The sequence below is a fragment of the Zootoca vivipara genome, chromosome 16 (assembly GCF_965207765.1).
Source record: "Zootoca vivipara chromosome 16, rZooViv2.hap1.1, whole genome shotgun sequence".
NCBI lineage: Eukaryota > Metazoa > Chordata > Lepidosauria > Squamata > Lacertidae > Zootoca > Zootoca vivipara.
Genome location: NC_142599.1, coordinates 2,531,067 through 2,550,421, shown reverse-complemented (window position 1 = coordinate 2,550,421; position 19,355 = coordinate 2,531,067).

Here is a 19,355-nt window from a genome sequence, read left to right as displayed (position 1 = left end):
AGGAGGCAAATAAGCGTTCCATGGCTTTATTTCGCTTAGTTGCTTACTCTGGAGTAGAACTGCTTATTCACTCCAGGAATAAGCACATTTGTCAAATGAGTCAAATTGAAGCAAAACACATTGTTGGAGTGTCAGAATGCATAGATAGAAGGCAAATAAGCGTTCCATGGCTTTATTTCGCTTAGTTGCTTACTCTTGAGTAGAACTGCATATTCACTCCAGGAATACGCACCTATGTCAAATGAGTCAAATTGAAGCAAAACACATTGTTGGAGTGTCAGAATGCATAGATAGAAGGCAAATAAGCGTTCCATGGCTTTATTTCGCTTAGTTGCTTACTCTTGAGTAGAACTGCATATTCACTCCAGGAATAAGCACCTTTGTCAAATGAGTCAAATTGAAGCAAAACACATTGTTGGAGTGTCAGAATGCATAGATAGAAGGCAAATAAGCGTTCCATGGCTTTATTTCGCTTAGTTGCTTACTCTTGAGTAGAACTGCATATTCACTCCAGGAATAAGCACCTTTGTCAAATGAGTCAAATTGAAGCAGAACACATTGTTGGAGTGTCAGGATGCATAGATAGAAGGCAAATAAGCGTTCCATGGCTTTATTTCGCTTAGTTGCTTACTCTTGAGTAGAACTGCATATTCACTCCAGGAATACGCACCTATGTCAAATGAGTCAAATTGAAGCAAAACACATTTTTGGAGTGTCAGAATGCATAGATAGGAGGCAAATAAGCGTTCCATGGCTTTATTCCGCTTAGTTGCTTACTCTGGAGTAGAACTGCTTATTCACTCCAGGAATAAGCACATTTGTCAAATGAGTCAAATTGAAGCAAAACACATTGTTGGAGTGTCAGAATGCATAGAAAGAAGGCAAATAAGCGTTCCATGGCTTTATTTCGCTTAGTTGCTTACTCTTGAGTAGAACTGCATATTCACTCCAGGAATAAGCACCTTTGTCAAATGAGTCAAATTGAAGCAAAACACATTGTTGGAGTGTCAAAATGCATAGATAGAAGGCAAATAAGCGTTCCATGGCTTTATTTCGCTTAGTTGCTTACTCTTGAGTAGAACTGCATATTCACTCCAGGAATACGCACCTTTGTCAAATGAGTCAAATTGAAGCAGAACACATTGTTGGAGTGTCAGAATGCAAAGATAGAAGGCAAATAAGCGTTCCATGGCTTTATTTCGCTTAGTTGCTTACTCTTGAGTAGAACTGCATATTCACTCCAGGAATAAGCACCTTTGTCAAATGAGTCAAATTGAAGCAAAACACATTGTTGGAGTGTCAGAATGCATAGATAGAAGGCAAATAAGCGTTCCATGGCTTTATTTCGCTTAGTTGCTTACTCTTGAGTAGAACTGCATATTCACTCCAGGAATAAGCACATTTGTCAAATGAGTCAAATTGAAGCAAAACACATTGTTGGAGTGTCAGAATGCATAGATAGAAGGCAAATAAGCGTTCCATGGCTTTATTTCGCTTAGTTGCTTACTCTTGAGTAGAACTGCATATTCACTCCAGGAATACGCACCTATGTCAAATGAGTCAAATTGAAGCAAAACACATTTTCGGAGTGTCAGAATGCATAGATAGAAGGCAAATAAGCGTTCCATGGCTTTATTTCGCTTAGTTGCTTACTCTTGAGTAGAACTGCATATTCACTCCAGGAATAAGCACCTTTGTCAAATGAGTCAAATTGAAGCAAAACACATTGTTGGAGTGTCAGAATGCATAGATAGAAGGCAAATAAGCGTTACATGGCTTTATTTCGCTTAGTTGCTTACTCTTGAGTAGAACTGCATATTCACTCCAGGAATAAGCACATTTGTCAAATGAGTCAAATTGAAGCAAAACACATTGTTGGAGTGTCAGAATGCATAGATAGAAGGCAAATAAGCGTTCCATGGCTTTATTTCGCTTAGTTGCTTACTCTTGAGTAGAACTGCATATTCACTCCAGGAATACGCACCTATGTCAAATGAGTCAAATTGAAGCAAAACACATTGTTGGAGTGTCAGAATGCATAGATAGAAGGCAAATAAGCGTTCCATGGCTTTATTTCGCTTAGTTGCTTACTCTTGAGTAGAACTGCATGCTCACTCGAGGAAAAAAGCACCTTTGTAAAATGAGTCAAATTGAAGCAAAACACATTGTTGGAGTGTCAGAATGCATAGAAAGAAGGCAAATAAGCGTTCCATGGCTTTATTTTGCTTAGTTGCTTACTCTTGAGTAGAACTGCATATTCACTCCAGGAATAAGCACCTTTGTCAAATGAGTCAAATTGAAGCAAAACACATTGTTGGAGTGTCAAAATGCATAGATAGAAGGCAAATAAGCGTTCCATGGCTTTATTTCGCTTAGTTGCTTACTCTTGAGTAGAACTGCATATTCACTCCAGGAATAAGCACATTTGTCAAATGAGTCAAATTGAAGCAAAACACATTGTTGGAGTGTCAGAATGCATAGATAGAAGGCAAATAAGCGTTCCATGGCTTTATTTCGCTTAGTTGCTTACTCTTGAGTAGAACTGCATATTCACTCCAGGAATAAGTACCTTTGTCAAATGAGTCAAATTGAAGCAGAACACATTGTTGGAGTGTCAGGATGCATAGATAGAAGGCAAATAAGCGTTCCATGGCTTTATTTCGCTTAGTTGCTTACTCTTGAGTAGAACTGCATATTCACTCCAGGAATACGCACCTATGTCAAATGAGTCAAATTGAAGCAAAACACATTTTTGGAGTGTCAGAATGCATAGATAGGAGGCAAATAAGCGTTCCATGGCTTTATTTCGCTTAGTTGCTTACTCTGGAGTAGAACTGCTTATTCACTCCAGGAATAAGCACATTTGTCAAATGAGTCAAATTGAAGCAAAACACATTGTTGGAGTGTCAGAATGCATAGATAGAAGGCAAATAAGCGTTCCATGGCTTTATTTCGCTTAGTTGCTTACTCTTGAGTAGAACTGCATATTCACTCCAGGAATACGCACCTATGTCAAATGAGTCAAATTGAAGCAAAACACATTGTTGGAGTGTCAGAATGCATAGATAGAAGGCAAATAAGCGTTCCATGGCTTTATTTCGCTTAGTTGCTTACTCTTGAGTAGAACTGCATATTCACTCCAGGAATAAGCACCTTTGTCAAATGAGTCAAATTGAAGCAAAACACATTTTTGGAGTGTCAGAATGCATAGATAGAAGGCAAATAAGCGTTCCATGGCTTTATTTCGCTTAGTTGCTTACTCTTGAGTAGAACTGCATATTCACTCCAGGAATAAGCACCTTTGTCAAATGAGTCAAATTGAAGCAAAACACATTGTTGGAGTGTCAGAATGCATAGATAGAAGGCAAATAAGCGTTCCATGGCTTTATTTCGCTTAGTTGCTTACTCTTGAGTAGAACTGCATATTCACTCCAGGAATAAGCACCTTTGTCAAATGAGTCAAATTGAAGCAGAACACATTGTTGGAGTGTCAGGATGCATAGATAGAAGGCAAATAAGCGTTCCATGGCTTTATTTCGCTTAGTTGCTTACTCTTGAGTAGAACTGCATATTCACTCCAGGAATACGCACCTATGTCAAATGAGTCAAATTGAAGCAAAACACATTTTTGGAGTGTCAGAATGCATAGATAGGAGGCAAATAAGCGTTCCATGGCTTTATTTCGCTTAGTTGCTTACTCTGGAGTAGAACTGCTTATTCACTCCAGGAATAAGCACATTTGTCAAATGAGTCAAATTGAAGCAAAACACATTGTTGGAGTGTCAGAATGCATAGAAAGAAGGCAAATAAGCGTTCCATGGCTTTATTTCGCTTAGTTGCTTACTCTTGAGTAGAACTGCATATTCACTCCAGGAATAAGCACCTTTGTCAAATGAGTCAAATTGAAGCAGAACACATTGTTGGAGTGTCAGGATGCATAGATAGAAGGCAAATAAGCGTTCCATGGCTTTATTTCGCTTAGTTGCTTACTGTTGAGTAGAACTGCATATTCACTCCAGGAATACGCACCTATGTCAAATGAGTCAAATTGAAGCAAAACACATTTTTGGAGTGTCAGAATGCATAGATAGGAGGCAAATAAGCGTTCCATGGCTTTATTTCGCTTAGTTGCTTACTCTGGAGTAGAACTGCTTATTCACTCCAGGAATAAGCACATTTGTCAAATGAGTCAAATTGAAGCAAAACACATTGTTGGAGTGTCAGAATGCATAGATAGAAGGCAAATAAGCGTTCCATGGCTTTATTTCGCTTAGTTGCTTACTCTTGAGTAGAACTGCATATTCACTCCAGGAATACGCACCTATGTCAAATGAGTCAAATTGAAGCAAAACACATTGTTGGAGTGTCAGAATGCATAGATAGAAGGCAAATAAGCGTTCCATGGCTTTATTTCGCTTAGTTGCTTACTCTTGAGTAGAACTGCATATTCACTCCAGGAATAAGCACCTTTGTCAAATGAGTCAAATTGAAGCAAAACACATTGTTGGAGTGTCAGAATGCATAGATAGAAGGCAAATAAGCGTTCCATGGCTTTATTTCGCTTAGTTGCTTACTCTTGAGTAGAACTGCATATTCACTCCAGGAATAAGCACCTTTGTCAAATGAGTCAAATTGAAGCAGAACACATTGTTGGAGTGTCAGGATGCATAGATAGAAGGCAAATAAGCGTTCCATGGCTTTATTTCGCTTAGTTGCTTACTCTTGAGTAGAACTGCATATTCACTCCAGGAATACGCACCTATGTCAAATGAGTCAAATTGAAGCAAAACACATTTTTGGAGTGTCAGAATGCATAGATAGGAGGCAAATAAGCGTTCCATGGCTTTATTTCGCTTAGTTGCTTACTCTGGAGTAGAACTGCTTATTCACTCCAGGAATAAGCACATTTGTCAAATGAGTCAAATTGAAGCAAAACACATTGTTGGAGTGTCAGAATGCATAGAAAGAAGGCAAATAAGCGTTCCATGGCTTTATTTCGCTTAGTTGCTTACTCTTGAGTAGAACTGCATATTCACTCCAGGAATAAGCACCTTTGTCAAATGAGTCAAATTGAAGCAAAACACATTGTTGGAGTGTCAAAATGCATAGATAGAAGGCAAATAAGCGTTCCATGGCTTTATTTCGCTTAGTTGCTTACTCTTGAGTAGAACTGCATATTCACTCCAGGAATACGCACCTTTGTAAAATGAGTCAAATTGAAGCAGAACACATTGTTGGAGTGTCAGAATGCAAAGATAGAAGGCAAATAAGCGTTCCATGGCTTTATTTCGCTTAGTTGCTTACTCTTGAGTAGAACTGCATATTCACTCCAGGAATAAGCACCTTTGTCAAATGAGTCAAATTGAAGCAAAACACATTGTTGGAGTGTCAGAATGCATAGATAGAAGGCAAATAAGCGTTCCATGGCTTTATTTCGCTTAGTTGCTTACTCTTGAGTAGAACTGCATATTCACTCCAGGAATAAGCACATTTGTCAAATGAGTCAAATTGAAGCAAAACACATTGTTGGAGTGTCAGAATGCATAGATAGAAGGCAAATAAGCGTTCCATGGCTTTATTTCGCTTAGTTGCTTACTCTTGAGTAGAACTGCATATTCACTCCAGGAATAAGCACCTTTGTCAAATGAGTCAAATTGAAGCAGAACACATTGTTGGAGTGTCAGGATGCATAGATAGAAGGCAAATAAGCGTTCCATGGCTTTATTTCGCTTAGTTGCTTACTCTTGAGTAGAACTGCATATTCACTCCAGGAATACGCACCTATGTCAAATGAGTCAAATTGAAGCAAAACACATTTTTGGAGTGTCAGAATGCATAGATAGGAGGCAAATAAGCGTTCCATGGCTTTATTTCGCTTAGTTGCTTACTCTGGAGTAGAACTGCTTATTCACTCCAGGAATAAGCACATTTGTCAAATGAGTCAAATTGAAGCAAAACACATTGTTGGAGTGTCAGAATGCATAGATAGAAGGCAAATAAGCGTTCCATGGCTTTATTTCGCTTAGTTGCTTACTCTTGAGTAGAACTGCATATTCACTCCAGGAATACGCACCTATGTCAAATGAGTCAAATTGAAGCAAAACACATTGTTGGAGTGTCAGAATGCATAGATAGAAGGCAAATAAGCGTTCCATGGCTTTATTTCGCTTAGTTGCTTACTCTTGAGTAGAACTGCATGCTCACTCGAGGAAAAAAGCACCTTTGTAAAATGAGTCAAATTGAAGCAAAACACATTGTTGGAGTGTCAGAATGCATAGAAAGAAGGCAAATAAGCGTTCCATGTTTTTATTTCGCTTAGTTGCTTACTCTTGAGTAGAACTGCATATTCACTCCAGGAATAAGCACCTTTGTCAAATGAGTCAAATTGAAGCAAAACACATTGTTGGAGTGTCAAAATGCATAGATAGAAGGCAAATAAGCGTTCCATGGCTTTATTTCGCTTAGTTGCTTACTCTTGAGTAGAACTGCATATTCACTCCAGGAATACGCACCTTTGTAAAATGAGTCAAATTGAAGCAGAACACATTGTTGGAGTGTCAGAATGCATAGATAGAAGGCAAATAAGCGTTCCATGGCTTTATTTCGCTTAGTTGCTTACTCTTGAGTAGAACTGCATATTCACTCCAGGAATACGCACCTATTTCAAATGAGTCAAATTGAAGCAAAACACATTGTTGGAGTGTCAGAATGCATAGATAGAAGGCAAATAAGCGTTCCATGGCTTTATTTCGCTTAGTTGCTTACTCTTGAGTAGAACTGCATGCTCACTCGAGGAAAAAAGCACCTTTGTAAAATGAGTCAAATTGAAGCAGAACACATTGTTGGAGTGTCAGAATGCAAAGATAGAAGGCAATTAAGCGTTCCATGGCTTTATTTCGCTTAGTTGCTTACTCTTGAGTAGAACTGCATATTCACTCCAGGAATAAGCACCTTTGTCAAATGAGTCAAATTGAAGCAAAACACATTGTTGGAGTGTCAGAATGCATAGATAGAAGGCAAATAAGCGTTCCATGGCTTTATTTCGCTTAGTTGCTTACTCTTGAGTAGAACTGCATATTCACTCCAGGAATAAGCACATTTGTCAAATGAGTCAAATTGAAGCAAAACACATTGTTGGAGTGTCAGAATGCATAGATAGAAGGCAAATAAGCGTTCCATGGCTTTATTTCGCTTAGTTGCTTACTCTTGAGTAGAACTGCATATTCACTCCAGGAATAAGCACCTTTGTCAAATGAGTCAAATTGAAGCAGAACACATTGTTGGAGTGTCAGGATGCATAGATAGAAGGCAAATAAGCGTTCCATGGCTTTATTTCGCTTAGTTGCTTACTCTTGAGTAGAACTGCATATTCACTCCAGGAATACGCACCTATGTCAAATGAGTCAAATTGAAGCAAAACACATTTTTGGAGTGTCAGAATGCATAGATAGGAGGCAAATAAGCGTTCCATGGCTTTATTTCGCTTAGTTGCTTACTCTGGAGTAGAACTGCTTATTCACTCCAGGAATAAGCACATTTGTCAAATGAGTCAAATTGAAGCAAAACACATTGTTGGAGTGTCAGAATGCATAGATAGAAGGCAAATAAGCGTTCCATGGCTTTATTTCGCTTAGTTGCTTACTCTTGAGTAGAACTGCATATTCACTCCAGGAATACGCACCTATGTCAAATGAGTCAAATTGAAGCAAAACACATTGTTGGAGTGTCAGAATGCATAGATAGAAGGCAAATAAGCGTTCCATGGCTTTATTTCGCTTAGTTGCTTACTCTTGAGTAGAACTGCATGCTCACTCGAGGAAAAAAGCACCTTTGTAAAATGAGTCAAATTGAAGCAAAACACATTGTTGGAGTGTCAGAATGCATAGAAAGAAGGCAAATAAGCGTTCCATGTTTTTATTTCGCTTAGTTGCTTACTCTTGAGTAGAACTGCATATTCACTCCAGGAATAAGCACCTTTGTCAAATGAGTCAAATTGAAGCAAAACACATTGTTGGAGTGTCAAAATGCATAGATAGAAGGCAAATAAGCGTTCCATGGCTTTATTTCGCTTAGTTGCTTACTCTTGAGTAGAACTGCATATTCACTCCAGGAATACGCACCTTTGTAAAATGAGTCAAATTGAAGCAGAACACATTGTTGGAGTGTCAGAATGCATAGATAGAAGGCAAATAAGCGTTCCATGGCTTTATTTCGCTTAGTTGCTTACTCTTGAGTAGAACTGCATATTCACTCCAGGAATATGCACCTATTTCAAATGAGTCAAATTGAAGCAAAACACATTGTTGGAGTGTCAGAATGCATAGATAGAAGGCAAATAAGCGTTCCATGGCTTTATTTCGCTTAGTTGCTTACTCTTGAGTAGAACTGCATGCTCACTCGAGGAAAAAAGCACCTTTGTAAAATGAGTCAAATTGAAGCAAAACACATTGTTGGAGTGTCAGAATGCATAGAAAGAAGGCAAATAAGCGTTCCATGGCTTTATTTCGCTTAGTTGCTTACTCTGGAGTAGAACTGCTTATTCACTCCAGGAATAAGCACATTTGTCAAATGAGTCAAATTGAAGCAAAACACATTGTTGGAGTGTCAAAATGCATAGATAGAAGGCAAATAAGCGTTCCATGGCTTTATTTCGCTTAGTTGCTTACTCTTGAGTAGAACTGCATATTCACTCCAGGAATACGCACCTATGTCAAATGAGTCAAATTGAAGCAAAACACATTGTTGGAGTGTCAGAATGCATAGATAGAAGGCATATAAGCGTTCCATGGCTTTATTTCGCTTAGTTGCTTACTCTTGAGTAGAACTGCATATTCACTCCAGGAATAAGCACCTTTGTAAAATGAGTCAAATTGAAGCAAAACACATTGTTGGAGTGTCAGAATGCATAGATAGAAGGCAAATAAGCGTTCCATGGCTTTATTTCGCTTAGTTGCTTACTCTAGAATAGAACTGCATATTCACTCCAGGAATAAGCACCTTTGTAAAATGAGTCAAATTGAAGCAGAACACATTGTTGGAGTGTCAGAATGCATAGATAGAAGGCAAATAAGCGTTCCATGGCTTTATTTCGCTTAGTTGCTTACTCTTGAGTAGAACTGCATATTCACTCCAGGAATAAGCACATTTGTCAAATGAGTCAAATTGAAGCAAAACACATTGTTGGAGTGTCAGGATGCATAGATAGAAGGCAAATAAGCGTTCCATGGCTTTATTTCGCTTAGTTGCTTACTCTTGAGTAGAACTGCATATTCACTCCAGGAATAAGCACCTTTGTCAAATGAGTCAAATTGAAGCAAAACACATTGTTGGAGTGTGAGGATGCATAGATAGAAGGCAAATAAGCGTTCCATGGCTTTATTTCGCTTAGTTGCTTACTCTTGAGTAGAACTGCATATTCACTCCAGGAATAAGCACCTTTGTAAAATGAGTCAAACTGAAGCAAAACACATTGTTGGAGTGTCAGAATGCATAGATAGAAGGCAAATAAGCGTTCCATGGCTTTATTTCGCTTAGTTGCTCACTCTTGAGTAGAACTGCATATTCACTCCAGGAATAAGCACATTTGTCAAATGAGTCAAATTGAAGCAAAACACATTGTTGGAGTGTCAGAATGCATAGATAGAAGGCAAATAAGCGTTCCATGGCTTTATTTCGCTTAGTTGCTTACTCTTGAGTAGAACTGCATATTCACTCCAGGAATAAGCACCTTTGTAAAATGAGTCAAACTGAAGCAAAACACATTGTTGGAGTGTCAGAATGCATAGATAGAAGGCAAATAAGCGTTCCATGGCTTTATTTCGCTTAGTTGCTTACTCTTGAGTAGAACTGCATATTCACTCCAGGAATAAGCACATTTGTCAAATGAGTCAAATTGAAGCAAAACACATTGTTGGAGTGTCAGAATGCAAAGATAGAAGGCAAATAAGCGTTCCATGGCTTTATTTCGCTTAGTTGCTTACTCTTGAGTAGAACTGCATATTCACTCCAGGAATAAGCACCTTTGTCAAATGAGTCAAATTGAAGCAGAACACATTGTTGGAGTGTCAGAATGCATAGATAGAAGGCAAATAAGCGTTCCATGGCTTTATTTCGCTTAGTTGCTTACTCTTGAGTAGAACTGCATATTCACTCCAGGAATACGCACCTATGTCAAATGAGTCAAATTGAAGCAAAACACATTTTTGGAGTGTCAGAATGCATAGATAGAAGGCAAATAAGCGTTCCATGGCTTTATTTCGCTTAGTTGCTTACTCTTGAGTAGAACTGCATATTCACTCCAGGAATACGCACCTTTGTAAAATGAGTCAAATTGAAGCAGAACACATTGTTGGAGTGTCAGAATGCATAGATAGAAGGCAAATAAGCGTTCCATGGCTTTATTTCGCTTAGTTGCTTACTCTTGAGTAGAACTGCATATTCACTCCAGGAATACGCACCTATTTCAAATGAGTCAAATTGAAGCAAAACACATTGTTGGAGTGTCAGAATGCATAGATAGAAGGCAAATAAGCGTTCCATGGCTTTATTTCGCTTAGTTGCTTACTCTTGAGTAGAACTGCATGCTCACTCGAGGAAAAAAGCACCTTTGTAAAATGAGTCAAATTGAAGCAGAACACATTGTTGGAGTGTCAGAATGCAAAGATAGAAGGCAATTAAGCGTTCCATGGCTTTATTTCGCTTAGTTGCTTACTCTTGAGTAGAACTGCATATTCACTCCAGGAATAAGCACCTTTGTCAAATGAGTCAAATTGAAGCAAAACACATTGTTGGAGTGTCAGAATGCATAGATAGAAGGCAAATAAGCGTTCCATGGCTTTATTTCGCTTAGTTGCTTACTCTTGAGTAGAACTGCATATTCACTCCAGGAATAAGCACATTTGTCAAATGAGTCAAATTGAAGCAAAACACATTGTTGGAGTGTCAGAATGCATAGATAGAAGGCAAATAAGCGTTCCATGGCTTTATTTCGCTTAGTTGCTTACTCTTGAGTAGAACTGCATATTCACTCCAGGAATAAGCACCTTTGTCAAATGAGTCAAATTGAAGCAGAACACATTGTTGGAGTGTCAGGATGCATAGATAGAAGGCAAATAAGCGTTCCATGGCTTTATTTCGCTTAGTTGCTTACTCTTGAGTAGAACTGCATATTCACTCCAGGAATACGCACCTATGTCAAATGAGTCAAATTGAAGCAAAACACATTTTTGGAGTGTCAGAATGCATAGATAGGAGGCAAATAAGCGTTCCATGGCTTTATTTCGCTTAGTTGCTTACTCTGGAGTAGAACTGCTTATTCACTCCAGGAATAAGCACATTTGTCAAATGAGTCAAATTGAAGCAAAACACATTGTTGGAGTGTCAGAATGCATAGATAGAAGGCAAATAAGCGTTCCATGGCTTTATTTCGCTTAGTTGCTTACTCTTGAGTAGAACTGCATATTCACTCCAGGAATACGCACCTATGTCAAATGAGTCAAATTGAAGCAAAACACATTGTTGGAGTGTCAGAATGCATAGATAGAAGGCAAATAAGCGTTCCATGGCTTTATTTCGCTTAGTTGCTTACTCTTGAGTAGAACTGCATGCTCACTCGAGGAAAAAAGCACCTTTGTAAAATGAGTCAAATTGAAGCAAAACACATTGTTGGAGTGTCAGAATGCATAGAAAGAAGGCAAATAAGCGTTCCATGTTTTTATTTCGCTTAGTTGCTTACTCTTGAGTAGAACTGCATATTCACTCCAGGAATAAGCACCTTTGTCAAATGAGTCAAATTGAAGCAAAACACATTGTTGGAGTGTCAAAATGCATAGATAGAAGGCAAATAAGCGTTCCATGGCTTTATTTCGCTTAGTTGCTTACTCTTGAGTAGAACTGCATATTCACTCCAGGAATACGCACCTTTGTAAAATGAGTCAAATTGAAGCAGAACACATTGTTGGAGTGTCAGAATGCATAGATAGAAGGCAAATAAGCGTTCCATGGCTTTATTTCGCTTAGTTGCTTACTCTTGAGTAGAACTGCATATTCACTCCAGGAATATGCACCTATTTCAAATGAGTCAAATTGAAGCAAAACACATTGTTGGAGTGTCAGAATGCATAGATAGAAGGCAAATAAGCGTTCCATGGCTTTATTTCGCTTAGTTGCTTACTCTTGAGTAGAACTGCATGCTCACTCGAGGAAAAAAGCACCTTTGTAAAATGAGTCAAATTGAAGCAAAACACATTGTTGGAGTGTCAGAATGCATAGAAAGAAGGCAAATAAGCGTTCCATGGCTTTATTTCGCTTAGTTGCTTACTCTGGAGTAGAACTGCTTATTCACTCCAGGAATAAGCACATTTGTCAAATGAGTCAAATTGAAGCAAAACACATTGTTGGAGTGTCAAAATGCATAGATAGAAGGCAAATAAGCGTTCCATGGCTTTATTTCGCTTAGTTGCTTACTCTTGAGTAGAACTGCATATTCACTCCAGGAATACGCACCTATGTCAAATGAGTCAAATTGAAGCAAAACACATTGTTGGAGTGTCAGAATGCATAGATAGAAGGCATATAAGCGTTCCATGGCTTTATTTCGCTTAGTTGCTTACTCTTGAGTAGAACTGCATATTCACTCCAGGAATAAGCACCTTTGTAAAATGAGTCAAATTGAAGCAAAACACATTGTTGGAGTGTCAGAATGCATAGATAGAAGGCAAATAAGCGTTCCATGGCTTTATTTCGCTTAGTTGCTTACTCTAGAATAGAACTGCATATTCACTCCAGGAATAAGCACCTTTGTAAAATGAGTCAAATTGAAGCAGAACACATTGTTGGAGTGTCAGAATGCATAGATAGAAGGCAAATAAGCGTTCCATGGCTTTATTTCGCTTAGTTGCTTACTCTTGAGTAGAACTGCATATTCACTCCAGGAATAAGCACATTTGTCAAATGAGTCAAATTGAAGCAAAACACATTGTTGGAGTGTCAGGATGCATAGATAGAAGGCAAATAAGCGTTCCATGGCTTTATTTCGCTTAGTTGCTTACTCTTGAGTAGAACTGCATATTCACTCCAGGAATAAGCACCTTTGTCAAATGAGTCAAATTGAAGCAAAACACATTGTTGGAGTGTGAGGATGCATAGATAGAAGGCAAATAAGCGTTCCATGGCTTTATTTCGCTTAGTTGCTTACTCTTGAGTAGAACTGCATATTCACTCCAGGAATAAGCACCTTTGTAAAATGAGTCAAACTGAAGCAAAACACATTGTTGGAGTGTCAGAATGCATAGATAGAAGGCAAATAAGCGTTCCATGGCTTTATTTCGCTTAGTTGCTCACTCTTGAGTAGAACTGCATATTCACTCCAGGAATAAGCACATTTGTCAAATGAGTCAAATTGAAGCAAAACACATTGTTGGAGTGTCAGAATGCATAGATAGAAGGCAAATAAGCGTTCCATGGCTTTATTTCGCTTAGTTGCTTACTCTTGAGTAGAACTGCATATTCACTCCAGGAATAAGCACCTTTGTAAAATGAGTCAAACTGAAGCAAAACACATTGTTGGAGTGTCAGAATGCATAGATAGAAGGCAAATAAGCGTTCCATGGCTTTATTTCGCTTAGTTGCTTACTCTTGAGTAGAACTGCATATTCACTCCAGGAATAAGCACATTTGTCAAATGAGTCAAATTGAAGCAAAACACATTGTTGGAGTGTCAGAATGCATAGATAGAAGGCAAATAAGCGTTCCATGGCTTTATTTCGCTTAGTTGCTTACTCTTGAGTAGAACTGCATATTCACTCCAGGAATAAGCACCTTTGTAAAATGAGTCAAACTGAAGCAAAACACATTGTTGGAGTGTCAGAATGCATAGATAGAAGGCAAATAAGCGTTCCATGGCTTTATTTCGCTTAGTTGCTCACTCTTGAGTAGAACTGCATATTCACTCCAGGAATACGCACCTATGTCAAATGAGTCAAATTGAAGCAAAACACATTGTTGGAGTGTCAGAATGCATAGATAGAAGGCAAATAAGCGTTCCATGGCTTTATTTCGCTTAGTTGCTTACTCTTGAGTAGAACTGCATATTCACTCCAGGAATAAGCACCTTTGTCAAATGAGTCAAATTGAAGCAAAACACATTTTTGGAGTGTCAGAATGCATAGATAGAAGGCAAATAAGCGTTCCATGGCTTTATTTCGCTTAGTTGCTTACTCTTGAGTAGAACTGCATATTCACTCCAGGAATAAGCACCTTTGTCAAATGAGTCAAATTGAAGCAAAACACATTGTTGGAGTGTCAGAATGCATAGATAGAAGGCAAATAAGCGTTCCATGGCTTTATTTCGCTTAGTTGCTTACTCTTGAGTAGAACTGCATATTCACTCCAGGAATAAGCACCTTTGTCAAATGAGTCAAATTGAAGCAGAACACATTGTTGGAGTGTCAGGATGCATAGATAGAAGGCAAATAAGCGTTCCATGGCTTTATTTCGCTTAGTTGCTTACTCTTGAGTAGAACTGCATATTCACTCCAGGAATACGCACCTATGTCAAATGAGTCAAATTGAAGCAAAACACATTTTTGGAGTGTCAGAATGCATAGATAGGAGGCAAATAAGCGTTCCATGGCTTTATTTCGCTTAGTTGCTTACTCTGGAGTAGAACTGCTTATTCACTCCAGGAATAAGCACATTCGTCAAATGAGTCAAATTGAAGCAAAACACATTGTTGGAGTGTCAGAATGCATAGAAAGAAGGCAAATAAGCGTTCCATGGCTTTATTTCGCTTAGTTGCTTACTCTTGAGTAGAACTGCATATTCACTCCAGGAATAAGCACCTTTGTCAAATGAGTCAAATTGAAGCAAAACACATTGTTGGAGTGTCAAAATGCATAGATAGAAGGCAAATAAGCGTTCCATGGCTTTATTTCGCTTAGTTGCTTACTCTTGAGTAGAACTGCATATTCACTCCAGGAATACGCACCTTTGTAAAATGAGTCAAATTGAAGCAGAACACATTGTTGGAGTGTCAGAATGCAAAGATAGAAGGCAAATAAGCGTTCCATGGCTTTATTTCGCTTAGTTGCTTACTCTTGAGTAGAACTGCATATTCACTCCAGGAATAAGCACCTTTGTCAAATGAGTCAAATTGAAGCAAAACACATTGTTGGAGTGTCAGAATGCATAGATAGAAGGCAAATAAGCGTTCCATGGCTTTATTTCGCTTAGTTGCTTACTCTTGAGTAGAACTGCATATTCACTCCAGGAATAAGCACCTTTGTCAAATGAGTCAAATTGAAGCAAAACACATTGTTGGAGTGTCAAAGTGCATAGATAGAAGGCAAATAAGCGTTCCATGGCTTTATTTCGCTTAGTTGCTTACTCTTGAGTAGAACTGCATATTCACTCCAGGAATACGCACCTTTGTAAAATGAGTCAAATTGAAGCAGAACACATTGTTGGAGTGTCAGAATGCAAAGATAGAAGGCAAATAAGCGTTCCATGGCTTTATTTCGCTTAGTTGCTTACTCTTGAGTAGAACTGCATATTCACTCCAGGAATAAGCACCTTTGTAAAATGAGTCAAATTGAAGCAAAACACATTGTTGGAGTGTCAGAATGCATAGATAGAAGGCAAATAAGCGTTCCATGGCTTTATTTCGCTTAGTTGCTTACTCTTGAGTAGAACTGCATATTCACTCCAGGAATAAGCACATTTGTCAAATGAGTCAAATTGAAGCAAAACACATTGTTGGAGTGTCAGAATGCATAGATAGAAGGCAAATAAGCGTTCCATGGCTTTATTTCGCTTAGTTGCTTACTCTTGAGTAGAACTGCATATTCACTCCAGGAATAAGCACATTTGTCAAATGAGTCAAATTGAAGCAAAACACATTGTTGGAGTGTCAGAATGCATAGATAGAAGGCAAATAAGCGTTCCATGGCTTTATTTCGCTTAGTTGCTTACTCTTGAGTAGAACTGCATATTCACTCCAGGAATAAGTACCTTTGTCAAATGAGTCAAATTGAAGCAGAACACATTGTTGGAGTGTCAGGATGCATAGATAGAAGGCAAATAAGCGTTCCATGGCTTTATTTCGCTTAGTTGCTTACTCTTGAGTAGAACTGCATATTCACTCCAGGAATACGAACCTATGTCAAATGAGTCAAATTGAAGCAAAACACATTTTTGGAGTGTCAGAATGCATAGATAGGAGGCAAATAAGCGTTCCATGGCTTTATTTCGCTTAGTTGCTTACTCTGGAGTAGAACTGCTTATTCACTCCAGGAATAAGCACATTTGTCAAATGAGTCAAATTGAAGCAAAACACATTGTTGGAGTGTCAGAATGCATAGATAGAAGGCAAATAAGCGTTCCATGGCTTTATTTCGCTTAGTTGCTTACTCTTGAGTAGAACTGCATATTCACTCCAGGAATACGCACCTATGTCAAATGAGTCAAATTGAAGCAAAACACATTGTTGGAGTGTCAGAATGCATAGATAGAAGGCAAATAAGCGTTCCATGGCTTTATTTCGCTTAGTTGCTTACTCTTGAGTAGAACTGCATATTCACTCCAGGAATAAGCACCTTTGTCAAATGAGTCAAATTGAAGCAAAACACATTGTTGGAGTGTCAGAATGCATAGATAGAAGGCAAATAAGCGTTCCATGGCTTTATTTCGCTTAGTTGCTTACTCTTGAGTAGAACTGCATATTCACTCCAGGAATAAGCACCTTTGTCAAATGAGTCAAATTGAAGCAGAACACATTGTTGGAGTGTCAGGATGCATAGATAGAAGGCAAATAAGCGTTCCATGGCTTTATTTCGCTTAGTTGCTTACTCTTGAGTAGAACTGCATATTCACTCCAGGAATACGCACCTATGTCAAATGAGTCAAATTGAAGCAAAACACATTTTTGGAGTGTCAGAATGCATAGATAGGAGGCAAATAAGCGTTCCATGGCTTTATTTCGCTTAGTTGCTTACTCTGGAGTAGAACTGCTTATTCACTCCAGGAATAAGCACATTTGTCAAATGAGTCAAATTGAAGCAAAACACATTGTTGGAGTGTCAGAATGCATAGATAGAAGGCAAATAAGCGTTCCATGGCTTTATTTCGCTTAGTTGCTTGCTCTTGAGTAGAACTGCATATTCACTCCAGGAATACGCACCTATGTCAAATGAGTCAAATTGAAGCAAAACACATTTTCGGAGTGTCAGAATGCATAGATAGAAGGCAAATAAGCGTTCCATGGCTTTATTTCGCTTAGTTGCTTACTCTTGAGTAGAACTGCATATTCACTCCAGGAATACGCACCTTTGTAAAATGAGTCAAATTGAAGCAGAACACATTGTTGGAGTGTCAGAATGCATAGAAAGAAGGCAAATAAGCGTTCCATGGCTTTATTTCGCTTAGTTGCTTACTCTTGAGTAGAACTGCATATTCACTCCAGGAATAAGCACCTTTGTCAAATGAGTCAAATTGAAGCAAAACACATTGTTGGAGTGTCAAAATGCATAGATAGAAGGCAAATAAGCGTTCCATGGCTTTATTTCGCTTAGTTGCTTACTCTTGAGTAGAACTGCATATTCACTCCAGGAATACGCACCTATGTCAAATGAGTCAAATTGAAGCAAAACATATTTTTGGAGTGTCAGAATGCATAGATAGGAGGCAAATAAGCGTTCCATGGCTTTATTTCGCTTAGTTGCTTACTCTGGAGTAGAACTGCTTATTCACTCCAGGAATAAGCACATTTGTCAAATGAGTCAAATTGAAGCAAAACACATTGTTGGAGTGTCAGAATGCATAGATAGAAGGCAAATAAGCGTTCCATGGCTTTATTTCGCTTAGTTGCTTACTCTTGAGTAGAACTGCATATTCACTCCAGGAATACGCACCTATGTCAAATGAGTCAAATTGAAGCAAAACACATTGTTGGAGTGTCAGAATGCATAGATAGAAGGCAAATAAGCGTTCCATGGCTTTATTTCGCTTAGTTGCTTACTCTTGAGTAGAACTGCATATTCACTCCAGGAATAAGCACCTTTGTCAAATGAGTCAAATTGAAGCAAAACACATTGTTGGAGTGTCAGAATGCATAGATAGAAGGCAAATAAGCGTTCCATGGCTTTATTTCGCTTAGTTGCTTACTCTTGAGTAGAACTGCATATTCACTCCAGGAATAAGCACCTTTGTCAAATGAGTCAAATTGAAGCAGAACACATTGTAAGAGTGTCAGGATGCATAGATAGAAGGCAAATAAGCGTTCCCTGGCTTTATTTCGCTTAGTTGCTTACTCTTGAGTAGAACTGCATATTCACTCCAGGAATACGCACCTATGTCAAATGAGTCAAATTGAAGCAAAACACATTTTTGGAGTGTCAGAATGCATAGATAGGAGGCAAATAAGCGTTCCATGGCTTTATTTCGCTTAGTTGCTTACTCTGGAGTAGAACTGCATATTCACTCCAGGAATAAGCACCTTTGTCAAATGAGTCAAATTGAAGCAGAACACATTGTTGGAGTGTCAGGATGCATAGATAGAAGGCAAATAAGCGTTCCATGGCTTTATTTCGCTTAGTTGCTTACTCTTGAGTAGAACTGCATATTCACTCCAGGAATACGCACCTATGTCAAATGAGTCAAATTGAAGCAAAACACATTTTTGGAGTGTCAGAATGCATAGATAGAAGGCAAATAAGCGTTCCATGGCTTTATTTCGCTTAGTTGCTTACTCTTGAGTAGAACTGCATATTCACTCCAGGAATACGCACCTATGTCAAATGAGTCAAATTGAAGCAAAACACATTTTTGGAGTGTCAGAATGCATAGATAGGAGGCAAATAAGCGTTCCATGGCTTTATTTCGCTTAGTTGCTTACTCTGGAGTAGAACTGCTTATTCACTCCAGGAATAAGCACATTTGTCAAATGAGTCAAATTGAAGCAAAACACATTGTTGGAGTGTCAGAATGCATAGATAGAAGGCAAATAAGCGTTCCATGGCTTTATTTCGCTTAGTTGCTTACTCTTGAGTAGAACTGCATATTCACTCCAGGAATACGCACCTATGTCAAATGAGTCAAATTGAAGCAAAACACATTTTTGGAGTGTCAGAATGCATAGATAGGAGGCAAATAAGCGTTCCATGGCTTTATTTCGCTTAGTTGCTTACTCTGGAGTAGAACTGCTTATTCACTCCAGGAATAAGCACATTTGTCAAATGAGTCAAATTGAAGCAAAACACATTGTTGGAGTGTCAGAATGCATAGATAGAAGGCAAATAAGCGTTCCATGGCTTTATTTCGCTTAGTTGCTTACTCTTGAGTAGAACTGCATATTCACTCCA